The following is a 26,347-nucleotide window of genomic DNA, read 5'->3' as shown; positions in this document are numbered from 1 at the left end:
TCCCAGGCCTTGTCTGTAAAGGTCGTTCATGAAAGACAACTAAGGATGATGAATCATTCTCATTTGACCCTCAAGGACTAGGCGAGAAGTGGCCGGGTGTAACAAGAGACCTGAACCGTGGAAGCAGGAAGGAGGGTGCTCATTCACCCAGCGGGTGTTCACTGAGTGCCTTTCTCGCGCAAGGCACCAGCTGTGAACAAAACCAAGTCCCAGCCCGCCCTCGGGTGCAGAGGTCCTACGGGGGCAGACAGACAAGGGGCCAAGCAAACACACGTGTAACATGTGCAACACGTGCTGTGAAAGTCAGGTAAGATAAGGAAGGGGGCGGACGGGGGAGGCAAGGGCCATTCCGGAAAGGGTGGCTGGGGAAGGCTTGTCCAATGGACTTCACTTGCACAGAGACCTGGGGACGGGAAACAGTGAGCAAACAGCCAGGACAAAGGCGTGGAGACTGGGCTGGTCTTACCGAGTCCCAGGAGCAGCAAGGAGACCCATATGACTGGAATAGCACGTGTGTAAAGGAAAGCAGGAGAAGAGGAAGGCAGAAAGGTGCCGAGCTCAGATCTGGTGGGGCTTGCCGGTCGTACTTAGGACTCCAGGGCTCACTCAGGTGGCACCTGAAGCCACTGGAGAACTTTGAGTGCAATGACATAACCAGATTTTCATTTTAAAGGATCATTCCTGCCTGCTGAGGGAAGGAAAAAAGGTACAGAGTCAAGACTAGAAGCAGGAGTCCAGTAGGAAGGTTACTGCAACAATGCAGGTGAGGGGTGGTGGTGGTGGCGTGGACCACTGGGATAAGATGTCTGGATATATTCTGGATCTTGTTTTTAAGGGAGAGGCTACAGGCTTGGTTGATAGATTGAACATGGGATGAGAGAGCAAGGAAGGAATCAAAAACAATCCTGAGTGTGTCAAGGTGAGCAACTAAGAGATTGGGGTTGCCCACTTCTAAAATGAGGAAGACTGGGAAGAGCAGGTGGGGACAGGAGGTATAATCAAAGGATGGTAAAGCATATCAATTTGAGTTGAAATAGTATTAAACAAATAGGTAGAGTTTATGATCAAGCAGGTGGGTATACAAGTCTGAGCTCAAGTGAGAGGTCCAGACCAGACATATAATTAATTCTGAGAGCCCTAAACTGAGCAGTCAACCTGCAACTCCTCACTTAATATTCCCAGCTAAGCAGTGGGGGTGGTTATGACTTTGTTTTATAAATGGCAAACCTGAGATTCTGAGAGGGGAAGTAACTTGACCAGAGTCTGTATTCAAGAACAGACTCACCATCTGCACGTGTGGGTTAGTCTGATTCCAAAGATCATGTGTCAGGCCTTAAGAAATCCAGGTCATAACAACCACATGGCCAAAAACTCAAGGCATGTGGCAGCCTCCACCTTCCCAATTCAGTAAGCTGAGCCCTACCTCCTTAGGAGATCTGCAATTGTTCTTGTTGCCTGAGCATCCACAGCATCTAGGGCCCAAAGTCATGTCTAGCTCTTATGCATGGGCATTTGCCTTGGTTTCGTGATTTGTCCCAAATCTTCCTACAGACCAAAAATCAGGCTCTAAACACAATCCTACAGCACTGTGGCCCGAATGCCCCATCACTTCTTGTCAGTTCCCTGCCTGGGCAGGCATTCCTGGTGTCTGCTACTTACCTTTACTAACCATTACCTGGAGATGCCGTCACTTTGACCTCAAAGTGGTTCCTCCCACTGTGGGACCTTGGTCAAATCATTTGACCTCTAAGCCCCAGTTTCCTCAGCTATCAGAGGGTGGGGTTAGACTAGAATCTTTTAAGAGTCTGTGAAACATGCAGAAAGCGCAAGGTTTTCAAATACAAGTTTTCTTTAATGGAAAAACTTTGGATCCTGTAGCCCTGTTTTGAATCCTGGTTCAGAGGCTCACTGGCTGGGGTGAAAGTGAAGATCGCTCAGTCGTGTCCGACTCTTTGCGACCCCACGGACTATACAGTCCATGGAATTCTCCAGGCCAGAATACTGGAGTGGGTAGCCTTTCCCTTCTCCAGGGGATCTTCCCAACCCAGGGATCGAACCCAGGTCTCCCACATTTGCAGGAGGATTCTTTACCAGCTGAGCCACAAGGGAAGCCCTGGAGTCATGAGTAATTTAATTCCTCCACCCCTAAATGAGCGTGACAGTATCAGCCTTACAGGGTGTGAGGAGCACAGTCATATAACATGGATGCTCCCGACATGCTAGTTTACTGAATACAAACTTCAGGAAATTCTAAGAAGGCACAGTGAGCCCTAGTTCCCCAACACTACCTCCTATTGACTCCCCTTCCGTCTGTAGCACACAAAAGACTCCAGCATGTTCTACCCAGCCATCTGATGATTTCTCTCACCTCCTGCTTTGACCTACCCCACATGCCCCCAAATCTTACTTGCTAACAGCTCACCTTTCCACTTAGCCCTAGGCTCATTTCCCCAATTCCTACTCCCCAAGAGAAAACCCTGGGAGACATATTAGGAGGGAAAGAGAAAGATAAAAAGAAAACCTCCTTGCCTCTCTGATCCCTCACTAGAAGCTTCCTATTAGCAGAATCTGATCAACAGAAAATAATGATTATCACCACAGTTATTACAGTGGCTGTGGCTCCTTTATACCAGGCAGGACCACAAAGTAGTAGAGAAAGGGGAAAAGAGTGTGTATTAAACCACAAGGGTTCTAACCCTGGCTGAATCACATTACCAGCTACTAGATGACCTCAGACAAGTCATTTGATTCTGAGCCATCCCCAACTGTAAATATGACATTATTATCTCTGATTTATAGATAATGACACTTGAATATTAGCTTTATTATCAATACACATATACCCTTGGATGCTTGGCTTTGAAGCTTCGGAGAACAACTATATAGTCTCTATATAATTTTCTCTATATAGGAGCTACTATGTTGCAGGGCTGCCTTGGACCCGTGAATTTTCTCATTCTGAAGTAGCCTTGGGGTAGCGGCCATGATGGAGTTTAAGTTCAAGTGAAGTACCAGAAGAGAAGTATCTACTTAGCTAGTGAATAACAAGCAGGGAGTTACCCTAGTCCTGAATCTTCATTGAAAGGACTGATGCTGAAGCTGAAACTCCAACACTCTGGCCACCTGATAGGAAGAACTGACTCATTTGAAAAGACCAAAGACCCTGATGCTGGGAAAGATTGAAGGCAGGAGGAGAAGGGGACGACAGAAGATGAGATGGTTGGATGGCATCACTGACGCGATGGACATGAGTTTGAGTAAACTGTGGGAGTTGGTGATGGACAGGGAGGCCTGGAATGCTGCAGTCCATGGGTTCACAAAAGGTTGGACATGACTGAGCAACTGAAATGAACTGACCCTAGATCTGCATGTGTGACGCCGAAACTCATGCTCCCCTTGCCAAGTCTTGATATTCAGGACACTGCAGGCTTTGAAGTCAGAAACCACTGGATTTACACCTCATTCACTTGCCGAGAAGCCTTGGGTGAGCGTCTTTACCTCTCTGAGCTTCCATTTATCTCAATAATGGGATGAAGATACTGCTACCTGCCTCGGGGCCAGCATGAGGATCGGGAGAGCATGCGAAGAAAGCAGCTTAGACACAGTGCAAGCACAAAGCAGCCCCTCGGAGACCTAGAGCTCCATTCTCCCTGCTACTGTAGGGCCGCCTCAAATCCAGAAGCAATCACACATCCAAGCCAGCCCTGACATACAGGAGGTTCTTCATAGCCATCCTCTGAAACTTCAAAGCTGCATGTCCAAGGCCATGTGGCTAAGAACGACAAAGCTAATATTCACACACAGCTCTTCTGCCCCAAGGCTAGGGTTCCCCCCAAAGCCAACTCAGAGCAATTTGACCATCCTGAATCCCGAGAGCATCACGCCCTCACCAGCAGCCTGCTCTTTTTATCCCCCATATTCTAGCTCAATTTTCAGCTACCTATAGAGTCTCCCACTTGGAGGTAAATCGCCAAGTCCGAAAAGTCCCCTTTTGCCAACTCACAGGGGATCTCCTAGTAAAAAGGCTTCTACCTCCATGTCAAGGAACAGAGAAAGTATCCTATTGACTTTTCCAACTTAAAGCAAATTAATTCTCCAAGCACGGTTCAGAGCACATCACAGCCCAGTAAGGGCCAGTTAAACATAAGTGGGAACCAGCACAGCAGTTCTGAAGCTATCAGGTCCCTGAGGAAACGGTGACATTGTGAAGGCACCTATCAATCAAAACTGATCCTGGAGGCACCAAGCATGTCCACACTGTGAAAGGAATAAAACACTCAAATCCAGAAAACATGAACACCAGTTCCTGCACGTCAGGCTCTACCTGGGAAACTACAGGCCCTTCTGAAGTATTCTGCAAGCAGCACCAACCCTCCGGCTTCCCTAAAATATTCTTAGCCCTTTCTTTCTGAAAAATGACGAAGTCTGCGGGAGCACAGTGCCGACAGATGAAGACTGTCTGCGTCCCCTGTGGTTACTCTCTCGTTCCGCCTTTCCTCCTCCCTGCCCTGGGCTGGGATGGATCAAATGCACCTACATGGACCTCATTCTAGATGTGGCTCAGTGGTCTGAAGAGCCAGTGTCAGCCAGGCAGTGCCCTCCTTGCCCTCAATGCTGCCAAATCCAGAGACTTCTCCATCCTGCCTCCAGAGTTCTGCTCCTACACCGGACTCTAACACTAAAGGGTTGGGGCTTTTCCCACCCTCCAAACCTTTTCTGTCCCTCCCTTATTGCCTAGGTAAAGGAACACCTTCTCCCCCAAGGAGTCTAACACAGCACCTGCCTTCTGTGCTGAGGATAAAGGCTCAGCAATCTTCCCTTCCTTCTTAAACATGAGACCTGAGACGCCAGAATTTGCCAACTGCCTCATTACACCCCAAATCTAAATCTGGAAGCTCAACAGCACGAGTGGGAAAGTGCTCACGATGCATCTTTAAGTCTATCTCGAGCTAGCATGACAGCCTCCAAAATGTGATTTTAAGGCCTGGTACAGAGCGGACACTCAATTAGTGCTTGTTAAATGAGTGAATGAATGTCTTTAAAACAGAACAGCACACTCTAGATTGTGGATGCTTTGACGTTAAGCTGGAAAAATAGATGCCGAAATTTTCCCATTGGTTATTTTTGGAATGGGGACTTACAGGGGGCTTTTTCCCCAATATTTTCTAAATGCTCTCTAATGAAAATACAATATTTTGCAATAAGAAAATCATTAAGTCACTTTTATAAGGAGTTAATTGTTGTAAAAAAAAATAATAAAGGGGGTGGCTACACATATACAAAAAAAGGAAGAGTGACTGTCATCCAAACTCACAACCTACACACAAGCCAACTTCTTCCCTCCCACACATCCCACCCCTTCTCAGAGAAAGCTTCCCCGCCCTCCCTTTTGTGTCTTGATTCCAGGCATCTGGGGAGTCAAGCAATTGCCTTCAAGTGTTAGCTTCATCAGCGTCAGAGCCTAGCATTCAGGCAAGCCCCATTGCTCCAAGGCTAGCAGAAACGCAGATGAAAAGCCAGCCTGCTCACTTCTGGTGTTCCCCTGCCTTGCCAGAACCATCCTGCATCCCTGGAAGTGAATTCAGCCTCCATCTCATGGGGCACTTGTCTACCTGTGCAGATTCACTCACCTGCAGGTCAGGCTGAAGAAATGAACTCTGATGTCCTGCCAAGCTTTCCAGGAATTTAATATTTTTATCAATGACCCATTAACCCATCTCCTCTTCTTCTCATGTCTTCTTGTCTCTTTCTCTCAGAGCTCTAGACCACATTTATGGCCCAAGTCCGTGTCCTCCTTCCCACCTGGATTCACATCTGCCCAGGGTAGAGCAGCTCAAGATGGGCCAGGGGGACCACATGACTCAAGGGCAGAGGGGACCACAGGTGAACACAGGGAGGGCATTCACGGAGGCACCAGACAGAGGAGGAAGGATGGAACTTCAGGCAACAAGCATCTCACCAGTTAGCAACAGGTGGGCTGGAAGGTGGAGGAGGGAAGAGGGAGACAGAGGACAAGCATTGCCGAGGGCTCCTGGACCCACAGACCGAGAACAAGGCCGCTGGGGGCTCTTGCCAGAGAGAAGACAAATGGAGACGGCTCACAGCACAGATGGGCAGCCAGGCCCCAAACAGGACCTGTGTTCTCCTTCCTCCAGTTCTCCTCGGCCCAGAACAAGCAGATCTAAGGGCTCTGGAGGAATCCCCCTTGCCACCCACGGTTCCCGATTAGCACACCCAACGTGACCTCTCAAAGCCTTGGTTTCCTAGCCTGCAGAGAAGGGAGAAAGAATTCCTACCATTCCGAGCTGTCGCAGGCTTTCAGTGAGATATTTCCGTGAAGCATTCTGCACAGTGCTTAGCATCTAAGAGTTACACACAGGGCCAAGATTATTAGCATTTTCTTAATTTCTCTGGTTTTTCTTCACCCCCAACTCATCCTTCAGCTCTCTGTGCAAACATCACTTTTTCCAAGCCACCTCCCCACTCAGAGGTGGAATGTTAGAGAGGGTAGGATGGCCAGACAGACCTCAGTTTTAGTTTCAGCCTGGACACCTCGCCATGGTTCAGTTTCCTCATCTATAACAAGGGAACAATAACAGTACCTGCCTCCCTCCAAGACTCATTGTGAGGATTAAGTGATACATGTGAAACCATTACAACAGGGGCTACATACAGTAAACACTTAATCAATGTTAGCTATCATTTCCCCCCCTTGATCCCATCATTCTAAATTAGTTTTCCATAACTCTCCATGCATTCATCATCATTTCTAATTACGTATTTCTCTGTGTTGTTTAATACTTGCTCCCTCCACCCAAGTTTAAGTTCCACGAGGGACAAACCAAGTGTCTCCCTTGAACGTGGCTGTATTCCCAGCACCTGGTACAGTGCCTGGATATAGTAGCCTGCTGGATGAATAAATGTAGAGAACATTAATGTTGGCATGGATAATCACCAAGGTCCCTTCCAGCTCTGAGAGTCTCTTACCATTCTCTATTTTTTGACAGTTTTGGAAGAAAAGTTTAAAATGAGCCCCAGAGAAGCTGTTCGCCAATCCTGGGGAAGAACTCAGGGCACTTTGCTGACAGACTCCCCAACCCTCAAGTCATCCAGAGATCTACCCTGATTTTTTTTCTTTCTTTGTTAAAACCCAGGAAGGAAGCCTGCAGGGTTTCCAGGATGGGACCATTCTCTACTCCCTCAGGGCAGCCTGCACGCAGGTCACTAACCAAGGACACTAACCTCGGTAGCAGGGGCCCGGGCCACGAGCGCAGGACTTCCTGTGTTAGCAACGGACAGCCAGCCCTGAGCACGGGAGACCAGACCTCACGGAGCAACAGGTGGCCACAAGCTGTCCCTGTGCTCACCTTTCCACCCCTCCAAAGAGAGAGGGCTTCACACGCATGGACGTCATGTGCAGGAAGCAAAGGAGACCCCAGGCTGGCCCCAGGTATTATGACCTCACCCAGCCCACAGAGGAGCTTGCTTCTGAAGCAGACTCCTGGGCCACCCCAGAACTTTTCCATCAGATCTGCAGTGGGGCCTGGAGACGCGCATTTTGTAAGAGCCCCCCAGATGTTTTGATGTGTGCCAAAGTCCGAAAGCTGCTGTTCCAATGAGAAGAAAATTGACCAGTATAAGGGCTGCCCCACTGGATACTTGGTATGTGTAACCAATTACTTCTGCACTTCTAACCGAACTCTGGAAACAGAAACTGCCCTATTCTACCCACAGCTGCTTTGCAGCAGCAGCTATTCTGAATCACCAGTTTACAGGTCTGATGGATCGCCTGGGAAGCTCTAAATATACTGATCCTGGAATCTTACCCCTAAGGATTGATTATTTGGTATGCATTACAGTCTAAGATCACATAGGTCTAGGATCTTAATATGGTGATTCTAACCTGCAGTCAAGTCTGAGAACTACTGCCCTAACTTACCCTTCCCACTCAGCTCACTAATGCAGGCTCCAGACACCACAAGCACCCAGAAGAGCCTTTACCCACCAGAGGCTCGGCCTGAGCGGTCATGAGAAGGAAACAGACAGTGTGGTTCACATTGTGAGACTGGGGTTTATGAGGCTCAGGATCTGGTCAGAGGATCCATCCTAAAAGACCCAAGTCTCCATCTCCCAGAAGTTGAAGGTGACTTGCTGAGCAGGCATCCGTGTCCTCAGCATGTATGAGACAAAAGAACACGGCTGCAAAGAGGTCCCCAAGTTCTCTTTACCTAATTTTTATTCCAACTCCACCATTTACCAACCCTGCAACCTCAGCAAGTCAGGTAATCTCTTCAAGTCCCACTTTCCTCCTCTCTGTAAGGGGAATATCATTACTTAACACTTGCTCACTGCATCCTCACAACTGTGTATGCAAAGCATTTAACATGGTTGCTGGCACATAGTCAAAGCTCCATCCATCTTAGTTGATGATAAAATAACAAGTCATTCTCTGTTGCTTCATTCTTTTCCTTTTTGCCTTTAGAGGGGTTTGGATCCTTGATGCTATTCTGCTGATCTCAGATACTCTTCTAGGGCCCCATTTTTCTTGCCAAGCTTGCTCATTTCTTTGCTCTTGAATTTGCTACCTAACTTCTCTGAGCCTCAGTTTCCTCATCTCCAAAGTGGGGGTATAAAGAAATACTAATCCTGTGTTTACTTTAAAAGCCAATGAGCTAGCCTATGTAGAGTGCCAAGCACAAGGCCTGCCACAGGGTCACTCAAAAAATAAATAAATGAAAGATACTAAAGAAGGTGAAGAATGATGGCTTCTCCCTGCTTGAATCAAGGGTCAGCAAAGAGCCAACTCCATCTGCTCTGGCAGCCAAAGGGAAGAAAAGATGTCTCCTAAAGGCTCACAGGGAGCTGAAAATTCCAAATGTGGGGCCAGGGGAAGAGGCAGCCTTGCCTCCCCACCACCCCTCCTGGGGTGATGCTGAAGAATGCTGACTCCAGCCTGGGCCCCTCTCACCAGCTCCCCATCCTCCTCACTCCATTTAGCTCTGGCAATCCAATTCCCTTTCTTCCACCCGGAAATCGATGTTTAATTAACACATTATTGGAAAAATAAACACAGTCTTCAATGGGACTGCAATGAAGCTAATGCAGCTCAGCTTGGGGGCCACAGACCATCCCCCGAGTGAGAAAAATCCTCTACTCCTATTCCCTGCTTCTCAACCAAGAAAAAAATTCCCCTTTCTCCCTGGAGTCCTCCAGCTGGGGAATCCCAACTTCCCTCCACTGTGTATCCTCCCTTCCAGTCTCTAGGCGGAGAGATCACTCGTCCCATCTTATCCTTGGTCCTCAGACACTGATACAGGGGAAGGAAGGGAACCAGGCATCGGTGCCTATATCACGGCTTCCCAGGTGGCTCAGATGGTAAATAATCTGCCTGCAGTGCAGGAGACCCAGGTTTGATCCCTGGGTGGGGAAGATCCCCTGCAGAAGGAAATGGCAAACCACTCCAGTATTCTTGCCTGGAGAAGTCCACGGACAGGAGAACCCAGTGGGCTACAGTCCATGGGGTCACAAACAGCTGGACATGACTGAGTGACTAACACACCTCTAACATGATTGCAGAAGGAGGTACCTCCTTTGGGACTTCTGCAAGGGCCCATCTTCCCCTTCCCTCCAAACCAGAACCAGCACTCACCCAGCTGAGAGTTCAGCGGCCGTCTTCCCCTGGCTGGAGGAGGGAGAAGACCCAGGGGTGGCTGAGCAGGAGATGGGCCCCAGATGCCCTCTCCAGCCCCCAGACTCAGGGGCTGATCTGAACACCTCCTCCTGGGGAATTTCCTCCTCTGCCTCCCCTTTCAGACCTTCCAGCTCCCACCGCTTCTACTCCAGGGTTCAGTGTAGCGGGCAGGGCAAGGACCGCGAAACAGCAAGAATTCAGGGGTCAGACCCATGCTGGGGTCCGAGGTCTGCGACTTCTCCCTGTGTGGTCCTAGACAAGCTATTTAACCCTCCTGACCGACGGCCTCCTTGTCAGACAAATGAGGACACCACGCATTACAGGAAATACGGCAGACCACGATGCTCTGCCGAGAGCAGGTGCTAGCCGACTGTCCACTCGCCGGAATCTCCCGCTGGGGGCCAGCCCCCACTGCTAGGGCCAGGGCGAGTGTGACCCATCAGGGATCAGGGCCACAGAGCAAAGCAGAGCCAGACGGTGCAGGTTCTCTGCCTTCTGCCCGCCCACCACCATCCCAAACAACCTAAGCTCCCTCCTCAGCTCCCTCTTCTGACCAAGGTAACTGAGTCACTGCAGGAAACAGAGTCTCTAAAGGGCCATCAGAAAGACCCCCAGCAGCCTCCCATCCCTAAGCCTAACACGCCACTCAGTAGCAGCATCCTCACCAAGTCCCAGGGTTGTGATCCAACAGCCCAGCAGGCAGCTCAGCTCCCGGATGGGGTGGACCAGAGGACTGGCCCACAGACACGTTGTGACCCAGTGTGAATATCAGAGCCAGGTCATTGGGTTTGAACGTGATCTCATCACTTCCTTCCTGCATGACCTTGGCCATGTTACTTAACTTATTTAGGGCTCAGTTTGTTTGTCATACCAAACTGTTAAGAGAACCTGTCTTATAAAGTGGTGGGAAGGTTAAGTGGGACAGTGCATGTCAAGTGCTTAGCATAGTAACTGGCAAACAGTCAGGACTCAAATGTTGGCTAGCAGAAATAGTTGTAGTAACGGAGTTAGGTTAGTAGTTGTCATGTTGGTAGCAGGAGTAGTCAGGAAATTAAGGTCTTAATCCCCTAGAAATGGGGGACAAGAGGAAGCACCTCTGGGGGAAGGCTCTTCTCCCAGGCACCTTCTTGCCCTAAAATTTGATTTCCCTTTCTGGCACACCTTTTCTCTATCTCAAGAACAGAAAGTGGGTGATGTCATCCCAAAGAAGGATGACCATATATTTTATCAGCCAAACCAGGACACTTTTGAGAGCTCATAATTACACTAGGACCAAGCCCTAAATGGGCCTGTCTCTACAAACCAGGGCAACTGGTCACCCCATCTCAAAGTCACACAAAAACAGCTTCTCACCCCATCTCAAGGTCCTGGCAGAAGGTAAGGCTTCCCAGCTTCTGAGAATCTACTTTGCTCTGGTCTCCCACTCCCCAGCCCCAGAATACACAGACAGACAGACACAGACACACACACTCACACACACAAGCCTAGGATGTCTAACCCCGTCCTGAGTCGCGGTCAAGTCCAAACCTAGGGCTGGGGCACAGGGACTAGTAAGAGCCCTTGCCCTTCCACGACCCCACACTCTCCAGCCAGCCTCTGGAAACCAAAACGGAGCACAGCGAGGCTAGGGTCTGGGCCCACACCTCGCTTTCCTGAGAAGGGCTACAGCAGTCCGTGAGAAGGTCACAAGCTGCCAGGTCTTCGGGTCCAGACCTTGAACGGAGCCCCTGCTGCATCTGAGCATGACCACAGTGGGCAGGGCTACACGGGATTGAGGCCCCAGAGCGCCCCACTGGGGCCTTTTCCTCCAGCAAACTCAGGGCGTGACCTTGACCCGCACCTAGCGACTCTAATGACCTTGGAGGACAGCCCCCAGCCTCCCCCAATCTCCTTCCAGCTCTGCGGGAAGAGTCAGCCCCCATTAAAGGCACACCTACTCCCTCCCACCTCACAAGGCCCACCCCACTCTGACCAAGGAGGAAGGAAACTCAGAGGCACCTCAGGAAGCCGCCAGCACCATTCTCCTTGAGAAGGAGCCTGTGTCCCATAGACCCAGCACGGTGGTATAGAAGGAACACAGCCCGGACAGCCAGAAAACCTGGATTCCAGCTTTGTCTCTCCATCAGACCTGGCATATGACTCTGGACAAGCCATTGAATGTCTCTAGGCCTCAGTTTTCTCATCTGTGTTGGAGAGTTCTGAATGAGACGGTGGCTCATCTCCCTTTTACCTCTAATAGTATAACAGAAGGGTCACAAGCTTGGGCTCTGGGACAAGGAAGATTTGAGTTCAAATCCCTGATCTGCATTTTACTTTCTTACATTATCTAAGTCTCAGTTTCCTCCTCTGTCAAAGGCAGGGTTTAACGGCACAGTCATTGCTCAGTATCTGTGGGGTGTTGATTCCAGGATCCCTCCCAGATACCAAAATCTGCGGATGATCAAGTTTCTCACATAAAATGATGCAGTGTGGTTGGCCCTCCATTTCCGAGGATGCAGAGCCCATGAATACAGAGGGCCGACCATATACCGCACTGGGCGGAAAATTAACAGAGATACTGAATGTAAAAAAAAAGAAACAGAAACTTTTACAGAACTTGGTATATATTAAGCACATAAGATATGGTAGCCATATCACTACTATTACGGTCACTACAACTTGATGACGATGACCGACTCTCATTAGTGGGACCGTGAAGGAGGCAGAGTCACTCAGCCAGGCCTGGAGAAGACCCTTCTATTGGGCTTGAACGTCGCACTTTACAATCCCTCTAGCAGATCTGGACTTGGAGGCAGGGACAGCCAGTGGCAAAGTTCGGCTCTCCCAGAAGACAGGTTCCAAGGTTAGAAGCCCCAACCAATGCCAAATCCATATGGTTCTTTCTGCCAATCAGTGAATATTTGCTGAGCACCTACGACATGCCAGAAAGTGTCCAAGGCACTGAGAACACTGCAGTGAACCCAAAGAGACAAAGACCCTGACCTCACGGAGCCTGCGTCCAGGGGGAGACAGACAAGATTACCTTAACACTCGGCGGGTATTGGAGCCTTAGGTGGTGAGTAGCTGATGAGAATTATAGGCCAAGAAATGGGCTGGAAAGTGGCCAGGCAAGCGGGGAGGGGGTTATTTCAGACGGCCCTCTAGGTGAGGCCTCTTGGAGGAGGCCTCACTGGAGCAGAGCCCTGCGGAGCCCTGCCCAGGCCCAGGCCTGCCACCTGTGGCTGGCCCAGTCACACCTCGCCATCTGCAGAGCAGCCAGGGGTGCCCTCCAGGGTCAGAGCTGCAGTGAGGCTTGGCAGTCCCTCCCCCAGCAGGTACGTGCTTGAGGGAGGCCGGGCCTGATGGCAGCAAGAACCGAGGCACCAGGCCTGCGAATTTCTCGGCAGTGAGCTTTGGAAGGGACGCTTCGAATTTTGCAAGGCTCCCATCCACACACGAGGCTTATACTAGGGGATCGCAGCAGGGGGATCCCAAGAGCCTTCTCTTCTGGGTGTCTGGCCCAAGAATCCACCCCCGAGTCATCATCCTACCCCTCATTTGTCCCCTTTCTCCGGCAATGACGTAACCCTTTCTCCCTACTGGCTCAAGGTCAGCCCTGGCAAGGGAGAAGGGACGTAGGAAACGTCCGATGATCAGCATTTTGCTCCAAGGATTTTTTTTTTTCTCTCTCTCTTAGGAAAAATGTTTTCCCATCTCATATATAATTGCTAATAAAGAGGGACACACCTTTAGCCAAAGGAAAAGGGAAAATGGCGTCTGGTAGTCAAGGCAGCCGGAGCCCAGGAACCTACAGGATCTGAGCCGGAGCTCAGATGCCATCCCGGCCGAGGGCGACTGCAGCTCGTTGGGGCTGCAGCCTCCGACAAGGCCGAGCCGCCCAAGGGTGGCTGGTGCCTGGGAGGGCAGGGCCAACCCCTGGGCTCTGTCCGGGGCTCCTGAGGTGGCAGGGAAACCCTCAATTTCAGCCACCTCGTCCCTTGCCACACACCTCCCACCTCGGCATCCGCCCACCCGTCATCCACGATCACACCCACCCACGGGCTTGCTCCGGGGAGCCGGGCTGGCTCACGAGGCTTCCCGCCGGAGACGGAGCGCCTTCTCCCCCTCCAGTCTTCTCAACTCCCTGGAACACTCCATCGCCCTGTCTCCCCCGCCGAGCACCTCGGCTCTCTGCCGTCCTCCCCACGAGTGAGGGTCAGGGAGCGTCACCCCCACACCGCCCCAGAGCCAGGCGCACGTCCGCGTCCCACAAGCACACTCACGCAGCACAAACAGGCAGGCAGCCCCCCGCTCCAACTGCACGCACCATGTTGACAATCCAGGTTGTCCAATTGGAGGCACACGGGGCATCACCCCTCCAGCGCCGCCCACCCCCACCCCAGCCGCGAGGCCACACAAAGGCCACCCAGAAATTTAAGACCAGACATCATCGGGGAGAGTGAGAGCTGGGTAGGACAAAGACATCACTCCAGCCTCTCAACGAACCACGACAACCCTGGGAGATTCTGCAGTGCCCTCTGGCTTGACACAGCCCACCGAGCAGAGCTGTGTGTTGGGGTGTGTGTGTGGGAGCATGCACATGTGTGTGTGGAGATGGGGGGGGGGGGTGCATCTGTGTCTCTATTGTCCAGCATCAAATCTCCCCAGAGGTAACCCAGTCCAGACTCTGCTTTCCCCGGGTAACCTTCCTCTAGTGTGCCGCAAACATATATTACACGGATGGTTAAATTGGATCATTATCACCGGGTGCTTATTTGGCAAAAGGGGAAAAAAAAAAAAAAACCATTAATGTCATCTACCCCCATTCCAATCCTCCTCCTATGAAATCCCCTCCCCCAAAGACTCTCCAACATGCTAATCCCATGAACTGCGACACACCACAGTTTTGGGGAAAGCAGGATGGCGAGAAGAAAGCAGAGGGCGGTGTGGGGAGAAGACGGGGGTACCGCGGCTGCGTTTCCCGCATGAAGACGGGTGGAGAGGAGGGGGCCATGGCGGAGGTAGGGGTGGGGAGAGCTGGAAAACCAAACGGAACCAAGCCCTCGATCGCCTGAGACTGTGGGAGAGTGTGTGTGTGTGTGTGTGTGTGTGTGCAAGAGCGTGTGCAAGTGTGTGTGTAGATGTGCCGACTTGGCGCTCCTATCAGAAGGCTGCATCCGTGTGGCATGTAGGAAAGGCCATCGCACCACTGTTGTGTTGCAAAAAAAAAAAAGAAAAGAGCCGCAGAGCCATCAGAATCAGAATTTTCTCATCCAGGCAGAAAGGACTCCAGGAAAGGGGGGAGGGGGTACATAGGGGTAGGGGAGAGCGGGTGTGTGCAAATGGAAGCAAGAGAATGGCAGACCTGGGGGAGCATGGAGGGGGACATTGGTGGTAGGGTGGAAAAAATTGCACGCACACAGAGATACACACAGACACACACACACACAATGCCCAAACGCCAACCCCACCGCTCCACTGTGCATCCGAGACTGACGACCCGTCCCCCATCCCTCCGCTGCCTCTCTGCGCCCCCAAAGCTGATGCCGATGGGTTTCCGTATCTCAGTTTTGCAGCAGTGGGCTAATTACAACCAAGCCCCCTCACCAAATTAACCCCTCCCCTCCTTCTCCTTTTTTCTCTAAAAGGCCAATTGAAGAATAATGTGTTTTTAGAGATAATGGATTTTTTTTTTCCCCCCAAGGAGCGAGAGAAAGGGGGATACAGGACAGAAATTCTGCCAACCGGTGACTTCCGAGCTCACCTCTGTCTCTCCTCATGTTCCCATTTGCTGTAGCATCTCATCTACCATTTTCCAACCATCCCCTTATCCCCCACCACCCAAAAGAAAAGACCTTCCTACCATGCACATCGACAAATACATCAACCGCCACCCAATCTCAGTAGCCGATCTCAAAACCCCAAGCCTCAAACCACCTCGATACATCCTTTCCCTTATATAAGCAGCAAATCATCAACATATTCAGTGGAAACGCAGCATTAAAATCAACGAGAAAAGGAGGCCAGCCCTCCGTCAACTCCCTAATAATGAATAACAGGGAGCTACCAGAGAAGCAAAGACGTAGTTGTCTCTCAAAATCCAGAATCCCTTTGATTTCTGGCCCCCCTCATCTTAAGCAATTTTGGAAAATTATTTCACTAGAAAGGGCTGGAAAACTCCAGAAAAGGGCATTCGCACAGTCCAGTTGTTTTGTTTTGTTTTGTTTTTTTAAATTAACCCAGCCCTGTTGCTCACTTTAATAGCGAACTTCCAGCGTCCAGCCTTTTTCCCCTCTTCCAGAAGGAAGACTGACTCGCCAGATGAACCCCAGACTGCAGAAAATGGGCCAAGAGCCCTTACTCTCCACTCCCCAACCAAGAAAAAAAAAAAAATCAAACAATAGGAATGTCTCTGCACAACCAGCACCCATCTGAAATATCGTTCGCCCCAATATGACTTAGGCAGATTAAGCCAGAAGATTAAAAAAAAAAAAAAGAAAGAAAAGCCAGCCTTGCTATGTCTCTCCCTCTCTCCCCTCCATCCTTCAGCCACGTACCCAGTAGCCCTTAGGTAAACTTGCCCATCATAACCAGCAGGACCATTTTAACTTGAAAGGCGACGCAGAAGCCCTTGGACGATGAAGGGAGGCTCTACCCAGAACAGCAAATTCATAAAGGGCTAGTTCTTCGGGCTCCCCAGACCTAACCTCCAGGTGCCCCCAGATAGACTATCCTGGGTACTAAGTCACCCAGCGCACTGGGAGTTCAAATTTCCATTGGAACCTTCATCACAAAGGCAAACGGTCATCTGACCCCCAAAACTACACAGTCCCCCAGGTGTGACAAGGAGCATCGCTCTCCCTCCAGGGCCATCCACAGGACCCAGGGCAAAGAAGAATTAAGAATGTTAGGGTGGATCGTGGGGGTAAAAGAAAACTATCTCCCCAAGCGGGAATGACCGGAGCAAGACGGAAAATGACAGTTCCCCTTTGCCCAGTTCTCCTAGTTGGTCCGAATCTGTCTTGCTCCATCCTAGCCTAGCACTCTCTGGGTGATCTCTGACCTTTGTATTTAAAGAAAAAAAAAATTTTTTTAAATAATGACAAGGGAAGAGGAATCCTACTTTACCTAAACCCCAGTAATGGTTATCAAAAATATAATTTTTGCACTGCATGACAATATTTCTACATCCAAATCCAAAGAAGAATGCATTTAATGGAGGAAGGGAGAAATTTATTTTTTTTTAACAAGTAATCACAGGGTAAGTCACCTGCAAAGCAGGCGAGCCCATAGGCTGGTATTACATCACTGGCCTAGGAAGGGATAGGGGGTTGGGGGGGAGCAGATTTTTTTTCCCTTGTCATCAGGATGATATTTCTAGAGCAGCTAAGTTTTGTGGTTAAAAAAAGAGAGAGAGGGAAAGACCTAAAACTCTGGGTACAACACAATGCCTAGTAAAAAATACATCGAACCAGCCTTTAAGGTCACTGAGAGCTTGCAAAACCCACAGTGCTTACACAGAGTGGAAGTTTTCAGGCAAGCCTGCTACTAAATCATTAATATAAACAAATGGAAGGCAGAGGAGGAAGATTCCCTTGTAACTGATCCAAACAGTAGTGCGCACACACACACACACACACACACACACACACACACACTCCCTATTTCACCTTCTGTGAGTATGCCCACCTCCACAACAAAATAACAGGACTCCAGCCTGAATCTTCATACTCAGGATCTACCTCCTCACACCCCTTCCAAAAAATATCACACACACACACACACACACACACACACACACACACACACACCACACACACACACACACCCTTCAATTCCTCAACAGCTAGGGAAATCCCTGTCTCAATTCAATTTTGTCTTCTTGTGATCCTCAGAGCTTCCCTTCTTCTCTTTCTCATTTGATCTAGCCCCTTCCCCAGAAAATAGTAATAATAATAATATTGGGGGGGTGGTCATAAAATGCAAAAAAAAAAAAAAAGTACCTGCCCAAAATGAAGTGATAGGTACACATCATTTCAGACTAACAATCCACGCAAATAGAAGAAAGACTTTTCAAAAGATTAAAAATCTAAAACATTCTCTGACTTTTTCAACATCTGGAGCCAAAAGACCCAACTTCCAGGAGAAACTGAAGGAAAAGAAAGGCAGTTGAAAAGCCATTCCCTTGGTCAGCCAAGGCTCTCCGATCCAGCCTTCAAAAAAAAAAATCTAGGTTGGTCGCTCCCAACTGAAAACTTCTACCCTCTCAGGAGCAACCTCTTCCCAGAACGAACAAGAAGCTTGAGTTGTTTCACACCCTGCCTGCCTTCCTCGCCCCCCAAGATCTTACCTTTCCCGTTGGACAGAAGATTTGGGGTCTGTCTGTCTGTCTGTCTGATGTTTAATCAACTGAGTTTGCTGGGTATGTTTCCTCTTTGGGGAGGCTCAAATTCCGGAATCTTTCTGTCTCCTTTTCTCTTTCTCTCTCTCTCTGGGAGGGAGTGGTGGGGAAGAAGGGAGGGGGTGTTGGAGGTGCAAAAAGCAGGTCCTTGGTGGCTGGAGGTGCCGGCGGCTGCGAGAGGGGAGGACACGCTCGCCTCTCCCTCTCAGTGAGTTGCATGCAAGCGGAGATGTGTAGGGCTGCGCTCTGAGCCTGAGACTGCCGGAGGAGCCCAGGAATTTCACGCACTCCAGAGCAGGCCCCTCCCTCTCCCACACAGACCCCGGCATTTAAAGAGACAGGCGGGCTGCCGGGTTCAGGGCTCCACCGCCTCCTCCCTGACTGTTTTGCAAACAGCTGAGAAGATCTCATCAGGGAGGGGCACTCTGCAGCCCCCTGCGACGGGGAGGCCGTGTCAGGAGCTCATGTCTCTGCTCATCCCAGCCTAGGAAGACTCTTCACTGGAACTGGAGCGGAAATTGAAGACAAAAATCCCCAGCTATGGCTTAGTCCCCATTTACAGCTTCAGCAGACTGAGCCACTTCCTCACTGCTGAAGATGCATGTGTGTCTCACTGCAGACTGAGGGAGTGATGACCCTGCCCCACCAGTGTGCCTCAGTTTCCCCCAAGCAGTCGCTCTTCCTTGCAAAATCACGGCAACCTCGTGCATCTGATGGGGGTTAGGGCTATAACTAGGACACCAAGCCATTCCTCCTGCAAGCCTTCTGAATGCTTGCTTAGGATGAGGCATAGAGCGAGGGGCAGAGAACAGAGAAAGGAAGGGGACCAGTGGGGCTTCCCCCCTCTTCAAGGGCTCCTGCTGGCAAGACAGACAGAGGCACAGCCCACCCTGTCCTCAGGGGCAGCAAGCTAAGAGAGATAGGGGCAGGAGGAGTCAGGCTCGGTGGTGGGTCAGGAGGGTGGCTCCCTCTTGCATCCTGAACTCAGAGCCCAGACATTTCCACAGCACCCCCACACCCTTCAGTACCCATCACCAGTCTTCCCAAACTAGGCCGTGTCTGTGGCAACATTTCCCCAGTCAAGCCTAAACGAGAGATGATGGTTGGTAGCCCCAGACGCAAGGTTTTGTTCATCATCAGGCCCTGGTACCCGGAAAGGGGGTAATAGCTGCCCCCCTCTTCTCCAGCCTCCCCTTTCTAAAGGCTGCATAGCGTGTGGTCCTCCAGGCCAGAACCAACAGTGGGAAGAGATGCTAGCGCTGTTGAACACTCACCACGTGCCAATACATGGGTCATCTCATTGAGTCCAGGGAGGTTGGCACCCGTTGACTGTTGAGGTCCATCTTACAGTTGAGGAAATCAAAGATTTAGAGAGGGTCCCCTATGGTCACCAAGCAGGACATAACCAATATGAAGGTGTACAGACTCCAGAGCCTGCCTGCTCACCCTCACTTTACACTGCCTCCCTTCCACGGAGGGTGGTAGTTCTTATACTTCTGCCCTTTCCTGAGCATCCTTTATCCCAGCAAACTTGCTAGCACATGTGCTGAGCATTGTTCTCACAGGAAACCAAACAAGTAGGTCAAGTCTCCTGCCCCAAGGAGTCTTCTATGCTTTGATGGAAGACAGAGGTGCATTCTTATAAAGAAGGGGAAAAGAGCAATCATGAAAGCAAGGTAAGGTGGGCCCTATGGGATTGTCAAGAAGCAAATGATAAAATTGCTTTGGAGATGGGGATTATCGAGGCAAGCTTGATAGACTAAAGTGGCCTTTGGGCTGGGCTTAAATGGACACATGCAATTCCAGCATTATCGGTCTGCATTTCCGTCTGTTTTACCTTTTAGATAATAATCTCATTGGTTATGTTTCTTTGGGTCCCCAATCTTCAATACCTCCATGGAACCCAGCATTTAATAGGAACATAAACGTGTCTTAACTGATTAAGTTCATGCACGACACCTCACCTTTCACCAGTTTATGCTAGCCCTGAACTGCCCTCTCTCTGATCTACTCCCCCTCACCTGAACTTTCTTGAAGTCTGCACCTTATTAGTTTCCAGAATATGGAAGGGAATTTCTGAGGGCACAGTGCATGGGATTGGGCACTGTCTAGAGCTCCTGGGGGAAGAACAGTGTGAAGGGACCACAATGATCCAGTAGGACCCTGGAAACAGCCAGGCCAGTTGCAGACCCACCTCTGGGAACAGCAGGAAGAGGTCCAAGGGGCCCAGGTAGTATGAGGATAGGAGCCCAGAGGCAGACCGGAGAACTCCGTGCCCAGCAGAGACCAGCTCCACGGGGCACCACCTGCCAACACCAGCTCAGGAAGGACATTCCCTCACGAAGTCCACTGCGCATCCACAGGACAACCAGCGTGAGAACACACACCTGGACTCCAGTCCCAACTTGACCATCTAACTTTCTTGTGATATGAATTTTTTTTTTCCTCTGCTCTCCTAAGTCTCAGGGTCTTCACCTGCAAAACAGAAATGATGCCTATACTTACTTCATAGGATTGTTTCAAGAATTAAGTGACAGAACACACACAGAACACCTGTCCCAGAGAAATTCTGAGCAAGGGTCTGCTTGGCCCAAGGGTCTGCCTTCACCCCTGTGTGGAATTATTAACTTTGGACTGCCCCCTATAGTTAGCATTCTCTTATTTCATCATTTCATGCTTAATACTTTAGCTTCTGGGATGTCATAGGTACTATCATTTACTCGTTTTTAGCCCTTTTGCTTTTCCCCTACTTTACCCCGTGTACCTTGAATATACTTGTTATCATCACTTTATTCCATTTAGTAGTTTCTTGGGCTTCTCGAGTGTTATTTATCTTTCAATTACTCTGGTGTATCGTTTTAGTCTGCCTTTTATTATGAAATCTTTAGGCTCATTTTATCCCATCCCTCTAAAGCATTGTAGCTAACTACCACTCTGCTCATTCTCAGGGATCCAGCAACCCCTGAGATAGGTCCAGATTTCTGAGGATGGATACATATGAAAGAGCAGAGAACGACAACAATACAGACAATAAGACATGTAATGCAACCACAGGCAAAAAGCAATATCATGTGTTTGCCCACATGATGGTGCCACGGCAGCAATGGTACTGATTTTTTTTTTAACTTTTACTTTTATTTGGCTGCAGGAGTCTTAGTTGTGGCATGAAGTATCTTTAGTTGCAGCATGTAGGATCTAGTTCCCTGACTAGGATTTGAACCCAGGTTCCCTGCATCGCCCCTCATGTGTCTGTGGGGCTGCCGCCTTCACTCCCAGTTTGAGAGGGGAAACAAAATGAACAGGAACTCTTCCAGTTTTTCTCAAATGTGCCAGACTAACAGTTTCAGGATGGAACAAAGAAGAATTTTATCACCAATCAAAAGAATAAATTGCCCATGACATTCTGGGGGGAAAAAATCAAGTTGATAGAATGATGATAATGAAAATACGGTAACAGTTACCACCACCACCACGTGTCTGGCCCTCTGCGTGGCTCTGCAATGAGCCACCACCAAGGCTCTGTAAAGAGCATGTCTGGGCTGAAGTCCCAGCTGCAGCACTGGCTGACCACGACACCTTGGCTGGGTTACTAACAGTTCAACCCTCAGCTTTCTCCCCTGTGAGATGGGAATAACCATGATGCCATCCTCAAACATTTCCTGTGACAATTATATCAAAAGCACCTGTACTACTAAATGGCACTTGGAAGGTCCACAGTGGACTATGTGTTACCACCATCAGAGTGAGATTTAAAATACTCAATGTCTGAGATGGCATGGCAGCAGCCAGTCACCTCAGAGGCCGGCCAGGAGCAACTGATTTGATCCTAACAGGACATACCAGCTATCAATCCTGATCATTAGCATTATTTCCACCCCACCAGGTACTAAGGTGAGCATTGGGCAAGCATTATCTCATTTAATTTTCACAGCGAGTTGGCTTTATTATGTTATCTATTGAAATACATGCAATTGCATATTTACAAATAAGACTGTGCCTATAAAATCATGGTTATAGGTAAAGGACAACATGTAGCTGTCTACTGTCCTAACGACTCTTGGAATGGGACTTTCAGGTTGCTTTGTCTGGGGGTTTTTTGCCTTCATTATATAGTTCTTTCTTTTACTTAATGATTCTCTCAATAGTCTTTGGAAAGCAAGGATAATGGTCAATGATCTCAGTTTCTGCATCCATCAGATGGGTAGGCTCAAACACTATCCTCTCTTTCTGAGTCTCCATCGCTCCACTCCAACCAACCCTGGGACTATCAAAGGCTTCTCAAGCCAAGACTAAGTCACACAAATTGGGCACCAGACAGTTCTGCTAATACCCAGCCAGCACTTCAAGGTCTCAGGTCTCAGGTTCCCATTTGCCTTGCTCTTGAGCGGATTTCAAATTCAGCCTCCAATGATATTGGCTCGAAGCAGTTTGTCCAACACCCCCTTGCAAATCTCGCTTGCCCTGTTCTCTCCTCTCCTCCCGCAAGAGCTATGTTGCATTGCTGCCTCCTGGAGTTTATCTGACTTTCTATCACCCACGTGATGAGGTTTCCAGTGTTACTAATAAGTGACTGCTTATTAATTAGTATTATTAGACATGCCTTATGCAGCGCAGACAGTAACACATCATCTCCAAGAAGAGAACTCATACAGAAGGAGGTGAACCTGCAGCCCAGCAAGAAGACACAGGGCCAGCACAGAGGCCGGTGGGGTCAAGAGGAACACTCCCCAAAACTGAAAGCCGAGCACCTAAGGCGGAGAACTGCTTGTCATGGGATGGAGGGAGAACATGTGAATGTGAGGTTCACAGGCGTGAGGACACAAGCCCAAAGGGGAGCCTGAGCATTCAGGCCTGAGGGGGGCCAGTTTCTGTGGAATGTTCCTGACTCCAGGCATCCATTCCACCGGGGTATCAGCCACTGCCACCCCCACCAGCCCAGCCCAAACAAGGCTGCCGGAAAAGCCAGCTCCCAGAAGAGCAAAAAGTCTCTAACTTCCACCTCCAGCCTACTCTCATTTTCTTTTCCGGCTTATTCCATGGAAATAAAATATTCTCAGGTGCTTGCAGCAGTGGAAGCCTCTCAGCCATTTCCTGGAATTCAGCAGCCCACCGCTGGCTGAGAGGAACCCACCCTCAGGACAGGGCTGCCCCAGCTCCAGCCTGGGGAGATCCTGGCTGGGATGAGGAATGCACACCTGGGCTTTATTCCTCTTTCCCCTGAGCACCCCGGAGCAAGCCACCTGGCTAGACCCATGACAACAGAACATCTCACCAAAAAACTTTACAAGAAAAAAACTAGAAGGAAACTCTTTCCTCCCACACTGATCATTTTCAGAGCAGTTCTAGAATTTCCTGCTCGGGGATCACAATTTAACATGGTCTGGGTATATCTGGAGTGTTTAATGGATTTAAAAGTTTGAGTGGTAGGGAATTACCTATTAATACTTGATGGCTGCTTTAAAAAAAAAATCACCATTTGCTCCATTTATGATGGAAGTTCTCGTCTGTTTTAAACTTCACTCCTCCCACCACAGAGATATGAGCAGACAGCTGGCACAGCCACGTTTAGATGAGGTGTCGAGAGGGCAGGACCCACATTTCAGCGTGGTGTGGTGGCACAGGGTGTGAACTCCAGCTGCACACGACACAGGCTGGAATCCCGCTCAACCACCCGCAAGCCACAGGACCTTGGGTAAGATGCTTGACCGTTCTGCACCTGTTTCTTCTTCTATGTCATAGAAACAAGACAGGACCTACCTCATAGAGTTTGCAGGAGGATTCAATGAGCTAACATTTTTAAAGTACTCAAACAGTGGTAGTCATGGTGTAGAGGTTATGTGTTAATCAAGTTAAAAAAAAAAAACAACTTCCCATGGGCACTACTTCCCAGGTGGTACTTTAGTCACCAAGTCGTGTCCGACTCTTGCGACCCCATGGACTGTAGCCCACCAGGCTCCTCTGTCCATGGGATTTCCCAGGCAAGAATACTGGAGTCACTTGTCATTTCCTTCTCCAGGGGATCTTCCCAACCAGGGATCAAACCTGGGTCTCCTGCATTGCAGGAGGATTCTTTACTGACTGATCCACCAGGGAAGCCCATAAGATAAATAACTTGTTCCACATCACAAAGCTACCAAGGGACAAATGTGTGTGTGCTTAGTCATTCAGTTGCGTCTGACTCTTTGCGACCCCGTGGAGCTTCCACCAGGCTCCTCTGTCCATGGAATTTTCCAGGCAAGAATACTGGGGTAGGTTGCCATTTCCTACTCCCGGGGATCTTCCCCACCCAGGGATCAAACCTGCGTCTCCTGAATTGGCAGGTGGATTCTTTACCACTAATGCCACCTGGGGAGCCCTAACTTCCCAGGAGGCCCTTGATAAAATCTTCATAACAATGGCAGTGGTGATGTGCTGGTTCTGGAATATCTCAGGATCGTGGGCAGGAAAGATATCCCTTCTGCCATCATTCCTGGAGGTTCAGTTGGTCCCAGTCCTGATGCCTGTGGCCGCGTGTCCCTCCCCAGCCCCTGCTTCCCATCCTGTCTCCCGCGTTCATATCATCGCTGCCCCCTTCAACTGTGCAGCGGCTCAGCCTGAGAGCAGGCAGGGGCGGCAGCACCAACACTGAGGATTTTGTGGAATCCAAAGCACGCCCCATCCCCATCTTCATCCCCAGCAACCATTCTCTCTGACCCACGCACTAGAACTATTTTTAAACAATATACTTTTGCCCGGTTGTGGAGGAAAAAAAGAAAAAGAAAGAAAGAAACACCCTCCCCAGGATTCAAGCTGAAGATGGAATGATTGCCAAATGCTAACAGCTTTTCAAACAGGACGCAGTTAAAAATACGTCTGAAATGGTTTTAACTCAAATTCAAAAAATAGCTTAACCGACTGGGGAGCTGTAGGCAGTGGGGGGTGGGGAAGCTGAAGAGGAAAAGGGATTCCCTTCGGAGGGGCCCAAGGCAAACCTTGCCACAGGGACACAGGGGAGATGCCTGGTTTCTTTTTCCACGTGAATAAAACCTTTTGAAAACACAGACCAGATCTCCAGGGAAAGCGGTGACACCAGAGCACTTGTTGCGGCTCCACATGAGGAAATATTCCTGAGATGAGCCAGACTGGGTCTTCCTGGACCTTCACTACGCTAAGTGTGACCACAGCTGCCCCAGTGTTGCCTCTGAATGTGTCAGGAATGAGAATCTCAGTCCCCACCCTGTCTCCAATCCCCGCAGACCCCGCTCAGTCAGAATCTGCACTTCAACAAGATGCCCAAGTGATTCAAACTCAAATTCAGCTATCACAGGTGCTGCCTTGGACTCTATCATGACACCTTAACCCTAAAAAGGATTGGGTTCAAAATATTTCTCCCCATTTATATGAGGAAACTGAGACCCAAGGAGGGCCTCATCTAAGGTCACCAACTGAGTCAATCTAACCCTATCATTTAGAATTCCATGCCTTCCCCTAGGACTTTAAGTTCCAAATTAGGCTTCATCATCAGACCTAGCCAAGGACAGCAGAGACTTTCCACTGCTTTCTTTCTAGGTGTAAAGGACTAGAACATAAAACATCCTCTTAAAGCAATAATTTCTCCAAGTAGGTTTAGTAGGTTGCTATACCTATCAGATACTCTGTGAAAAAGACTCTATTGTCAAATATGATAATGTTCATCAATATATTTAGGTCTCTGAGAAGTAGTGCAGAAGAGACACTTGCTTAACATTGTTTAATATTTTCCAAAGTTATTTTACCATAAAACCGTTTTTTTCCCATAAAGGAGACCTATTAATATGAATAGCACCATATTCAGAGAAATACTTGTTGGGATTCACTACCTTTTACCATTGAGTCACCTGTTCAATCTTCAGGAAAGCATAATGTTTCATGGTGTTTCATGAAGATGGGTGCAGGAGGAAGACTTCCTTTTGTAACAGTCCCCCAAATGTCATCAACCGATGATTGATCACTTTCTGCACCAGGGAAATCACTACCACACAAAGCAACCCAACTCATCATTGGATGACTCCTATATTTAGAAACATTATTACACTAAGCCCAAATCCTCCTTTTGGCAACATCTTGAGCAACAATTGCTTAAATTTTATCTTCAGCACCAGTGTGCACAGGGATTTGATCGTTTCTTGGAGTTACCCTTCACACACAACTGTAGTAGTAATAAACTAATCGTTTCTGTCCTCTGTAGTCCAGGTTCAAATATTTCTCAAAATCACATAATTTAGAGCTTAAAAGTATTTACTTAAAATCTTTTACCT

The 26,347-nt window shown here is 49.2% G+C and overlaps 1 protein-coding gene across 23 annotated transcripts in view; it reads right to left on the bottom strand.

Moving 5' to 3' along the window:
• The window catches only part of NRXN3 (neurexin 3), a 1,774,064-nt gene extending 1,755,735 nt beyond the window's left edge, over positions 1–18,329 (bottom strand). For 22 of the 23 annotated variants that reach the window (XM_070469697.1, XM_070469702.1, XM_070469686.1 and 19 more), the window contains exon 1: positions 18,021–18,329. The gene's annotated coding sequence lies outside the window, so the exon portion shown is untranslated. Of the gene's footprint in view, positions 1–15,533; positions 15,584–18,020 lie in introns of those variants that run through there. The other variant, XM_070469687.1, reaches the window with a different exon arrangement.
• Between the last annotated feature and the right edge of the window lie 8,018 nt (positions 18,330–26,347).

Source organism: Odocoileus virginianus, chromosome 6, assembly GCF_023699985.2.
Source record: "Odocoileus virginianus isolate 20LAN1187 ecotype Illinois chromosome 6, Ovbor_1.2, whole genome shotgun sequence".
In the NCBI taxonomy this organism is placed as follows: domain Eukaryota; kingdom Metazoa; phylum Chordata; class Mammalia; order Artiodactyla; family Cervidae; genus Odocoileus; species Odocoileus virginianus.
The sequence above is the reverse complement of the archived record's forward strand: the minus strand, read 5'-3'. Positions and strand labels throughout refer to the sequence as shown.